The 12,446-nt window shown below is 34.7% G+C and overlaps 1 protein-coding gene across 2 annotated transcripts in view; it reads left to right on the forward strand.

Annotated features, from left to right (window-relative positions):
* Positions 1–12,446, forward strand: part of LOC105266950 (TOX high mobility group box family member 3) — a 116,552-nt gene that overhangs the window by 466 nt on the left and 103,640 nt on the right. For both annotated transcript variants that reach the window (XM_011305463.1, XM_011305464.1), the window contains exon 2: positions 1,055–1,625. The gene's annotated coding sequence lies outside the window, so the exon portion shown is untranslated. The remainder of the gene's footprint in view (positions 1–1,054; positions 1,626–12,446) is intronic.

Genomic DNA, 12,446 nt, shown 5'->3' on the forward strand with positions numbered 1-12,446 from the left:
CAACTGATTTAATCGAGTTTGGGATTTGTTGCGTCATAATTTCATTATGAAAATTTGATTTTCGCCCGTTTCGTACGTATTTTATTTCTCATTTATGGAAATAACAAAGACAATATCGTTTCATAAAACTTTTTGTCTTCATGTTGAGGATCTTGGGGGGTATCTAACCTATATAACATTTTATGGCATTTCTTTTTCGAGACAATTACAATAATTCGTGATTGGGTTTTATCCTCAGATGTGTTTTGATCACTCATTAACGCGTGTTAAGACGTGATTAATTAATTAATTCGTTTCCTGACATGAACACAACTGATTTAATCGAGTTTGGGATTTGTTGCGTCATAATTTCCTTATGAAAATTTGATTTTCGCCATAGATTGAGGTTAGATCATTTTTGAATGTCGAAATATTTCTTGAAGAATTCTCACCGTTTGAAAACTTGTTTGATGGACTAGGATAATTAATGAGAATTATTCATTCACGTGATACTATTAGCATTTAATAATTTTTTCACTTATTTTAAATTAATTAATTAATTCATAACAATTATCGCGGTAGATCCAGAGGTAATTGTTCCATAATTGATAACTGAATTGCGATTTAATTGCAATTTCCCCTGTCAAATCTATTTTGACTTCTGAATTGAGCTATTTGGGATTGAATGGACAGATATTTACGATTCCCAACCTGTACATGGAATATTGATTACAATTTTAATCGGAAAATGTTCATTAGTCGGCTTGCTATACATTACTTATTTAACGACGTATACTCATTTGGAAATGGATGGAATTTTATAATTCATTGCAATTATCGGGGTACATAATATGAATACTTGATGAGGTGATATTTCAGTGTTTTATTGAGGGGTATAAATTTTTCTTGTTATTCACTGAAATAATCCACAAGCAGCGATTAAATGTTGATTTAATGCACCGACCACTTTGGGAAATAGAACGAATTTGATTTGTGTAATTATATTTTATCTCGGTATGTTTATCGCTCTCCATTAGTGCGATTAAGTAATGAGTGATTTTTTTATTTGTTGCAGGTGAGTGATGTGTGCTTGTGACAGCCCTGAGAGCTGAAATTCTAGTGTTTTCTTTTTTTTTTCCTTCAAATTTCTCTGATTCTGCTCCACAGACATAAAAATCTTTGGAAAACCAGGAAATAATTGAATTATTTTTAATTGGATTAGTCCAATGATGTTTCTAATAACTCAATTTCTGCTATTCAATTCATGACTTGAGCAACTTATGTGAAACCGATTAGACCTCGACTGGATCTTAATTAAATTCTATCGAAATCCCAATTAAAATTTAATTAAATGCTGATTGAAAGACGATAACTTTTCAAGCCACAATTAAATTTATTTGAACAATTATTTATTCCATTAGAAAGTAAAAACTAGAAAACTTTGATATTGCAGACAAAAATGATTTTTCATTCCGGGTGAATTTTTAATGGATTTTTATATCTGTGAGCATAAAGTGGTGTAACGTTTCCAAAGAATTCTGTACCGGTCATAAACTGGTCTCAGTGGATGTCAGTTACTGCCTCATCGACGATAAATCGAAAACTACTCGAATCCACTGGATTTGTTCCTCGATCCAGCCTTTTCGGTGAGTTTTTCTCTCTTTATTGTCGAATATTTACATTTTTTCTCCCCCCTCTCCACTGAAAAACTATAGCATGTTTTACGAGAACAATGTGAATTCGTGAGACCGTGGGGGAGATTCAAACGTACGATATAAACGAGTCGAGTCCCATTAGTCCAACGAAAAGACCACGAGGTCTGTCCTTTTGCACCCGTAAATTCAACCAAAACTCTTTCACTCGTTGGTGCAAAATCCTAACCAGTGGCAAAAGCCCCCACAGCCTTTTATCCTTGGATTTACGATCTTCCCTCTTCACCTCCTGTTGCACCTTTATCGTGTTTTCCTCCCTGTCTACGCCCCGAAATCGTCGGGAATAGAGAATATAACACCGACCTGCCAATTACCCTGGCAAAAAGAGAATAGCTGGATATTCAGGTGTCTTTTGTTGCCTTGTGGAATTTCATTGCCTCTTCCACAGGTGTAAAAATTCTCACTGGTCATCGTTTTATTACCGTCATCCTCCCCATCTTCACATGTAACTATTTTATCATTATTACTGGTAAAATTGTTTTTATTTCACTCATCAGAAAGTTGTAATTACCCAGGACATTAAAGTTTCAGGACTTTAATAACGAGTTGGGAAAGAATTTCTATTGAAACTTTGGATACATTTTTTTTACTCAGGGTATGGAGCACTTTGATGACTATTAAAATAATTAAAAACTTGTTTCAAGGTAATGAAATTCCATTGTCGGTAATCGACAAAGTTTCGTTTAGTTCGGTTGGTGTGAGATGATTTTTATTAGTCTGCAAATTAAGTTGGAGTGTTATGTGCCTTTTAGGGATACTGCCATTATTTCTCTTATCCAATTATTATTAATTGATCTTGAACGTATGAGAAATCTTAATTCAATAGCTAGTGGATTAAAAAATTGGAAGTAGTTTCCTCTTAATGGGGAATTCTTTGGGGCTGTCAAAGGGATAAGCGAGAGAGAAATCTTTTCTATCGGTGTTTGATGTCTGCACTTGTCTGCATCGTTGGGGAATCAATAAAATCAATATTGAATTGGGTAGATGGCGAGAAGGATAAAGGTCCTTTTAGTCGGTTGAAGCTACTTGTCTACTCTCAAGTGGAAGAGTCGAGAGGGAAAAAGCCAGGCTCGTTCGACGATTATTAAGATTAGTTTCAAGTGAGGGCTTTCATGTGGCTTCTAGACTAAACACGCGAGCAGCAAACTGCAGACCACTTCACTCTCAATACTACTTTCGTCTTTTATCTTCAATTATTGAGTAATTCATGGGACTCGAGGGCCGAGAAGGGGATGGGCTATTTATTGGGACGTTTGATTCTGAATTTCTACATTTGATACTTGGTAAATCGGCTAAATTATTTTCTCTAAAAAAATTTGCAAATTGGAAAATCTGGAAAATAATAAAAATAATATATGGTAGACCAAAAAAATTCTTATGGTAAATAACTTCGTAAATTCACTTACCAATTTCTCAAAAATTCACGTTGAAATATTTTCTTGTCGGTAGTAAATTTATTCGGCGAGGTAGTAATTTGTGCTAGGGGTAATTTTTAGATTTGAAAATTACTGGCCTCGAGGAAAATGATATTTTCTTCTGTATCAATCCTTGGGTGAAATATAATATTTTTTTCTCAGTTGAATTGAAACGCCCCCGCATTATCATTCTCACTCTCTCAGGTGATTCGAGTGGGTTGAATGGCCTCCGGTGATGCTCTTTCAGGTGTTCACAGCAGGTGCACCAACACGTTCAGCACTGAATTAATATCACGGAAATAATCGTTTATTCGCATGATGGAGGAAAAATTTTTCGGCAGTTATCTTATTATGAATTTGCAATGTGAATTGCTCTGGAATTTATTTTTCCCCTTATAAGATCGTTAACCCAGTTTAGCGCGTTCATTTATCATTTGTGTGACTTTCGACAAAAATAGCATTCCTCATTTGCGAATTCCACTGGTAGATTTCTTAGTTATTACACGGTGTCTGATTACAATTTTTTTTTAATGGACACTGAAGGTCATTGAGGGAAAAAAATCGTTAAAATTCCGGCGTCCTGATGTCATTTTAATTGAAATTAATTATCAATCACTTTGACAGTTTCACGGATCTGCCAAGGGGAAATATGATTGCATTAATTATTTTTTAAATTAGCGCGGAAAGTTATAGGCATCGGTGATTCATTGAAAAATAATAGTTAGAGATTCAATAAAAAATATTCGACTTATCGTAATAACTAAATATTTTATTAAAATCCGTCTTTTTATCTAATACAAATAATCATATTCGATTATGTATAACAAAAGGATTATATTAATCATCATGATTGATACAAATAAATTCTACTCTAATTACTCATCTTACTCATTATTAAACAATCAAGTTAATTCCACGGAAAGCTATATTGTTATATAAAAATTTGGCAAAGCCAGAGACAGATTCTCGGGGAAATTTATTTCTCAATCATTAATACGATCATCCACGTGACAGTTATAGGAGGGCATTAAGTTGAAATTGCTGGTCAGGCGATATGTCAGGAAAATAATTTGAAATTCCATTGTCAAGTGCGAGGACAAAGAATGCTTCAGTAAAATTGTTGACCGGGGGTTTGGTGGTAGATGGAACGCAATAACAAATCTTGAAACGATCAGTGAATGTAACAGTTAGAAAGATTTATATGTAGAACAAGACGTCCGGGACTTGGCAGTTGCAAACTATATTTCCTGGTTTTCCTGGAGTTGTCTTATGACTCTACTACATGTTAACAAAGCTTGAATATATATACGTTAAATGCAACAGTGGCAATGTATGAAACATTAAACCGTTATAATGTATGATGGAGGATTGGTTGAGTGAACGTTTAAAAATCCATTTGGATGGTATTATTCTCTTCACTCGTGTTGTTGAATACCCCAAGTCTTGGTAAACATTGTGTCTATTGACGTAAAAAATATCCCAACAATGGAAAGGTATTCGTGTACTCATATTTCAATGTTGAGGATTTTTTTTTCGCAGGGATTGACTTTCTAGGGATATTTGTGGTAATTATTCTTCTGTAATTTGTAGATCTGTTGGGAGATGCCATGAAAGATAGATTCTAACTGACGAAATTTTTAACTCTGGCATTATTAATTATTCTTCTGTAACAATTCGTGGGGGGGGGGGGATCATTTATCGTAGATGTCGTTTGGTTATTGTTTACATTTTTATTCGCTTTTTATTGTGATTTCTATGATCATTAGGGTGAATAAAGACCGGTGTAACATTTGATATCTTAAGTGTACGCGTTTTACTTCCTTGGAGTGAAAACGATACTTTACTTGTTGGCTTTTTTTTTGTTTTATGCATACATAACTAATGATATGTATGCACATTTGACATTCTGAGTGTTTCTGTATACGATATTCATTGAATTCTTCGCTGAGAAGAAACTTCCTCGACTCCTCTCCTCTGGTATACATTATGATTATACACTTCGAATGTTTTATTCTTTTTGTCATTCCATTTGCTATTCATGCATTAGTTTTTTTATTCTTCAGTTCCTCTGGGAACTTGTTTCCAAGGTGAAATAAATTCGAATCTTTATCGTTTTACTATTCCGTCTTCTGTGTGGACTCAGTGAAATTTTCATTTCAATTTTGTTCGGGGAGATTAAACTTCAATTTTCCATGTTTATCGAATGTCGATTGCGGTTTTTTGTTTATTTTTGTATAGTTTCGGGTTTATTTATATTGGGGATTATTGGAGGTTTATTCACAACTTTTCGGCTGAAATTGACATTCGATTTTCTATTTTCGTGTGAACCCAATTGGAAAGATAATTTTCAACGTTCTCAGTAAAGTTTTGCAAAAATTAACAAAACTTTCCCAAAAATTTATAAAAAATAGACTCACGATATCGGTAATAATATCGATTTTAATATTTTATGGATTTGGAATTATTGCTTTTGGTTTGCTTTGGCGTTTTTTTTCTGTCAATTTTTGTACTTTTTGTCGAGGGGGTCTGCAAATTGGGGGATTAATGATCCAAGCATTGAGAATCACTGTTCCCCCCTTTCTCATTTCATTCTCGTCTGGCTATTCAAGGAATTTAAGGACTCCACCTGACTACCTACATACGCGAAAGATGAGTCGAGACTTGAACACGATGTGAACCCACTATTAGTCATGTCCATCTCCCTGGATTATTTTTATTTATTTTTTTTATTTCCTAATCGTCATCCCCTTTATTCCCATTATTTTTTCGTCTCCCTCTCCGGTGGAGATTCTGTCCCGTTATGGTTTCTTAACGAAGACGTTTCTTCTCCCAGAAAGTCGATGGGGGGAAAAACGAGTGGAACGAATTCAGTGATTTATGTCTCTACATCATCAAATGAATTTTTACCGGGTTCTGGACATGGTATTAAATCCATTACTCGGGGAAAAAACTAGAGATTGCGACATTAATGATAAATCATCCGATGAAGTTTTTTGAGATTTCAATTCGCTCATTGTTTTTCGGTAAATTCGCGAGGAATTTTTCCTCCAACTATTCATTGAAGTTTAATTTAGGAAATTTTCCGATTAGTACTCTTTCTATTATCAATAATTAGATAATTAATGTTCTTGTTCATCTGATTGAGAATTAATTAGGGACTAATCGAGGATATAATTTTTTTTGAGGCAAACACAGGATTTTTAGAAAAGAGTAGATTCTTTTTGATTATTAAAATTCTTGGATGGAATATAATTTCTGTTTTTTTTTTTACCACGTAATCGATTATTTAATTCCGGATGCTGTGATGGACAGAAAAATTCCTCCAATTTAAATTGCTGCACTCTAAATTCCAGATTCCTTTTCAATTTTTAATGGAATTTTTCTCTCATTCACACCAGTTCAATAATTTCATTTTATTTTCCGCATTCAAGTGGAATATCCAGTGGAATTAAATCCCATCGAATTGTTCCATCAGAAATCGCGAATTTCTCCTCAATTTACACGAAAAAATCGTAGAATTAAAATGAAAGAATAAATCGTTATGATAGGTAGGGAAGGAATAAATTACTTGGGCCCGAACAATTTCATAAGTTTCAATATGAATAATTAATTAAATATGTGAATAATTAAAAATCTTCTGAAAGCCCTCTACAAATATATTTCTCAATCAAGAACAATTAATTCCAGATTGAAATTTAAATTCGCTATTTACCGTTTAAAAAATTTCTTCAAAATCAATTACTTCTGACAAAATAATTCCATGGATCAATCCCAATGGATTCCATGGAAAAAAATTAACGAACGAGATAATTAAATACGTGATGATGAAAAAAGAAAATGGAGAAATGATGTTTGTTGGTGATGACCCAGAATCCTCTCATCAGGCTCTCCAATCAAATTGTTTCCCTTAAGTACATTAAGATGATACCCCGAGGGGGAATGGGGGGGTGGGGGTAGGGGGACCAAGGCCCATACAAAACTCTTCAGCAACTCCTTGCAAAAAAAAAATCCCTGCACCAGGTTGTGTCGATCGCTGGTTGTCGGACCGGATTCCTTTCTCAAGGTCATCCACACGTCGACGATTGTGCACAGCAAGTAACAAACAAACATATCTCGACAAAATAAATCCCTCGACTTTTTCAATAACATCATGGGACATTTAAAAAAAAAATGGAGGTGTTGAAGAGTGAAATGGAACATGTGCAATCCCAGTGTTTCGTTGTCCTCCTGTCTTCACATATCCTGTGGCAATGCTCTGGGGATTGTCCCATGTATATTACACATTTCCATTCCCTCGGAAAACCCCTGGGGAGGTTGACGATCAGTTCAGAGTGAAAAACACTGAGGGAATATTTGACAAGAGGATTTTGAATGAGAAAGCGTCGAGTTGGGGGAGATACACGATAAATTAACGTTTCACTGAAAATTGGTGAGAATGAATTTTCAGGGGGAGAGAATTTATTTAGTGGCAATTTTGGAAAATGGTTTTTCATTTTATTTTTTTTTTATGATTCGTGATTTATCGGGTGTTTATATTACAAAAGATAATTCAATTATTTTCAAAAATTAGTCTCATACTAATAATTCATAATTAATAATAATTTCAAGAAATTTATTATACCCTAATAGTTTTAATAAAAAAAATACAAAAAATATTGATTTTTTGCGGCAAAAATAATCCTGAAATTCCATAACTAAAAAATGCAATAAACGCTATAAAAATCGTTTTAAACAATTTCACTAAAGGCATAAAAATATAATTACACAAACGCCGGCAAGTTTTCCAGTGAATTTTTCTCATTGCGGCAATTGCAGTAATTGCCCCACTCCCCCCTCCCCCTTTCTTCCCCTTAATGCTCGCGAAAGCCATGAACGGGAATATATATAAAAAAAAAGAGCGATTGCTAAACACGAGAGCCGATGATGTATTTATGAATCTCGAGATCATGATCATGATCAATAACCCGTGTCAGCGATAATGACAAGTGAAACTCTCTTACGTATATTCAAAAGTTTTTTTTTTTTCTTTCTTTTTCTAAATCTCTCTCAATTCCTCCAGAAAACAAGGGGACACGTCTAGACTGGTTTAATGGTAGAGTAGGTACTATTCAACGAGATACGAAATAACTTTCACCTCGTTTAAACCCGAGATTTGTGTGCACTAAATTCATTGGTACATAGATGTGCATATGGGGTATCAGGAAGGATGTGTATCGGCCTCTCGTTATAATTCAACAGAAAAGGGAAAAACTATAATTCTCGTGGGAGAAAGGTGTGATTACTATTTTTGCAATACCGTAAACCACGAAAAGAGTCGGTAGGGGGAAGGTGGTAGGGATGGTGGATGGTAGGGGGAGGAAAAATGGAGTGAGGTACATCCAATAAATAGTGGTGAACCAACGAGGGAAGAGTGATTGATTCTATTAGATATAACTGTCTGTAAAAATAGGGGGAGGGGGTACATGAATTGTGGAATAAAGTAACAATTTACTGGAGTCATATCAGTCATGATCTCGTCATGATTTCATGGGATTGAATTTATTGTGGGTGGGGTGACTAGTTTCCAATGCAGGACAAAACTGGTGGATGTTATTTACGAGCCAATGTGGATGAGGATTAAATCGGTTTATGACCGATCGACGTGAGTGCTACTGTATGAAAAACATGAGATGATTTTACTCATCGGGAGAAATCGGGGGGAAATGAGTTATTTATTTATTTCAGGGGTTGTTCGGCTGATTTTAGGATTTTAGGGGGATGAAAATTCATTGACAGATCTGGAGAGTTAATTAGTTTTTTTATTGTTTTGGGGGTAGATGTGTGGAAGGGACATTTTTCTCATGATCGGTTATTTATACAGTGAAGGTTTCTAATTTTAAAAACTTTTTCTCTGAATTATCGTTTTGAGATATTTCTTTTTGGAATGGGAAAAAATGAATTCTTAAACGATAACCCGATTTAAAAAGGCAAATAAATATTTTAAAATCAATTTTCGATTAGTAGATTTTCCCTGTACTTTCGAAAGAGTGAAGAATATCCTTTCGATTTTCCGCGTACAATTGCGACAAGAATAGTATCGCGGATATTTCTGGAATGAATTGAATTAATCGGTATGATTGGTCCGATGTATTTTCACCGTCAAGTTGATGTGATTGATGGAATAATTGGAGCGAATAATTGAAATGAATTGTTCAATTCATTGAATCAGGGGGGTGTATTGGTTTCGTAAGCTGATCGGGTCTTGTTTCAACCTTTTCCGAGGTTCGATGGCCCCAACCGGATTTATATCCACAAATTGAGTTTAATGGGCAACAGGAAGTTGGGGTGACTCGTGCTGAATGAATTTTCAGTGACTAAATGTCACTCAGTCGCGATTTTCAATGTTTCCGGGGTGACAAAAATTCAATACTCATTTTGTGAGATAGTTGAATCATTTCGATCTGGTATTTCCTCTCGGTTCTTATTGTAGTTTACGTCATTAGCAGTAATGAAAATTGAAGATAGACGGATCTTCAGAGTTTCCATCCGAAGATAGTTAATCCTATTTCCTTGGATTTTAATTCAATCACGTTATTTTATTATTCCGCGTTCTTATTTTCGTGCAAACATTTTCAAAAATCCCCCCTTTTTCTTTTAATTATCAGTTTGTTATAAATTGGGAAACGACGATGCGAAAATTTATTTATTTTAAATTTATTTTAAAATTTATTTATTTATTTATTTTAAATTTTTTTCTACCTTGATATTTCATGTCAACAAATGAATTGAACAATTTACATTTTAATTGAAGATTCAAAGGGTTAAAAGAATTATTATATGAATAAAATGAGACACTTCATTCAATAAATTTTATGTCACATTTGAATATTTTGCTGGTGAATTATCCAATTAGAGACATGACAGGGAGAAAATAATTACCGTGGCCATATCATCATATCCATGCGCGAATGAATACAGTATGTGTAGATAAGGCGTATAATAGACACGGAGAATAATTGCTGTGGATTTCTCCACTCTCTGCTTTTTTTTCTCTCAAATTCAGGGCAAGGGGTGCAAAAAAATGCGTGAAATTTCGTTTCAGTTGGTAAAAACTGGATAAATGTTGCAGCGGATTAATTGAGTTGAATGAAATCCCAGAGAATTTTTCAAACGCGGAGGGATTTTTTTTTTCTTTTTCGTTACCCACGGGTTTCTTTTCATTATGCTGAGCTATTTCAATTGACATTCGCCCTTGGCGGCTTTTGCCACTGCACTTCCATTTTCCCCCGAGGCTTTTCGATTTCTATGTATTTCCTCTTTTGCCACTTTTTACTATTTCTACGATTATCGTCTGAACTCTTTTTTCTTTTTTTTTTACACTGAAAAATATTCTATAAAAATTACGTGAACATTAATTTCCGGGACGAGTCGAAAATCCAAGTGTTTTATAATTTTTTAATGAAAAACCATTTGATCTTATTTGTTATCTTCTTTTACGGAATTTTTCATTTTTCATTTACAAATTTAATTTTTCAAATGGATATCTCTCTATTAGAAAAACAACACATGAATTATTTACTTGATTTCTATTAACAATCCTCGGGTAATTAAACAAAAATACCGAGTTTATTCCGTAAAATATCATCATGAATTATTATTTGAAAAAATGAAAATTCAGTGAAACTGTATAATAACAGTTTTCAAGAACTGTACCGGAAATTTTTAATCACGTCTTCTATAATAAAAAAATAACAATAGCGGAGTTATTGTTTGACTGATGAGAATGGAATTTTCATTCATGAAATTTTCATGGTGATTCGCCTGAGCGCAGAATCAGTCGCCATAGAGAATCAAAATGGCGACGTGAAGGGTTTCAAAGAACTCAATTCAGAAGGCACGTTAGTCATTCCATCCAGTTTTGCCTTTCCCCTCTCCTTCATCCCCCTCATCATCTCCCATTCGCTCTCTGCACCACCCCCTCACCACCCCCTCGTCATTCCACTGCACAAATTCCTTCCACCACAGTCAAACATCTGTCTCTGTTTCACCTGTCATTCGTCACAATGTTTTCTCCGTTTATATATCTCCATCTTCATCTTTTCCATTTTCCCTCGGTCCATCGTACCTCCACTTTCCGAGTTTCGACTGAATTGTACTTTCTCTGTTCTGAAATCAATAAGCCATTTTCCTCGCATTGTACCTGGCTGATTGCATACTGAACTCAACTCCATTCGATTGTTTTCATCTTAGGAAATTTAATCTTGGAAAATATTGGATTTTCTGAAATTTCAGTCGAGTTTTCGTCTAGGGAAATAGCTTTGTCAAGGGGGTGAGAATCTGTTTGAAATTGGCATTTTTTTTTGTTTGATTTTTTGGATTTGATTTTTTATGGGGAAAAAGTGACGATTGGAAAAAAAAACACAATTTTCGTGTCAGGCCCAGGGGCCTGATCTCTGATCTTAGGGGAAGAAATTGGCTATGTTCCAAATTTATTTTAAAAATTTACAAATTTTCCAATTTATTTTGAAAATAAAAAAAAATTGTATTTCACCTTCCGTTCGAAAAAGTGAGAATGAAAAAAAACATTTTACCCTCGACTTCCGTTGATTATTTCTCAGAATCAATTGATTATTTTATCTGTGCGAGCCGCACACCGAATGTGAGCACGTGTCCTCTGGTTCTGATGCGGTCGCAGAAACCCCCTTCAACCTAAAAAAAAAAATTAGCAAAAGACGGCTCTTTAGATCGTTTCCATACACACGAGTTCACGTGGCTGCCCCTTCAGCCCCCATTACCCTCGTAATCCCCTGGATCTATCTCATTCCTTTAGTATTACTCGATCCATTTCCTCCTCTCATTCGCTGAACTTCCCCTCCAACCACTGATCAAAAAAACATAGAAGCAGAAACGTATGCCGTAACATCCTGCAAAAAAAAATCTCTTCAATTCATTTTAATTTCCTATTCACTCGATAATAAATCGAGTGCGCAAAGTGATGGTTTACGCACGCCAGTCCATGTACCCTAGACTCCTCACTTTGACGCACGCAAAATCGTCTGAAAAATGATTTTTTTATGGTTGTTACAAAATCGTACATTACGTCACGATGTGTTAAGTAAACATTTACGCACGCCTAAAACAATGATTTTTTACAGTACCCATCGAAGTTTATTTTTCATTATTCGAAGGGCATTAGCATAAGCATAAACAACATTTCTCCCACACGTATGAAAACAAGTGATCCTTTTCGCACTAGTACGACAATACGTCATTCCATCTCCATCATCATATTGGGAATAAGAATGAAAATCGAGTTTCAAGAGACGATTGCTCGATTTGACAACCGTGGGTGGTATGTCGG

Source organism: Fopius arisanus, unplaced genomic scaffold, assembly GCF_000806365.1.
Source record: "Fopius arisanus strain USDA-PBARC FA_bdor unplaced genomic scaffold, ASM80636v1 scaffold00043, whole genome shotgun sequence".
NCBI classification, from domain to species: domain Eukaryota; kingdom Metazoa; phylum Arthropoda; class Insecta; order Hymenoptera; family Braconidae; genus Fopius; species Fopius arisanus.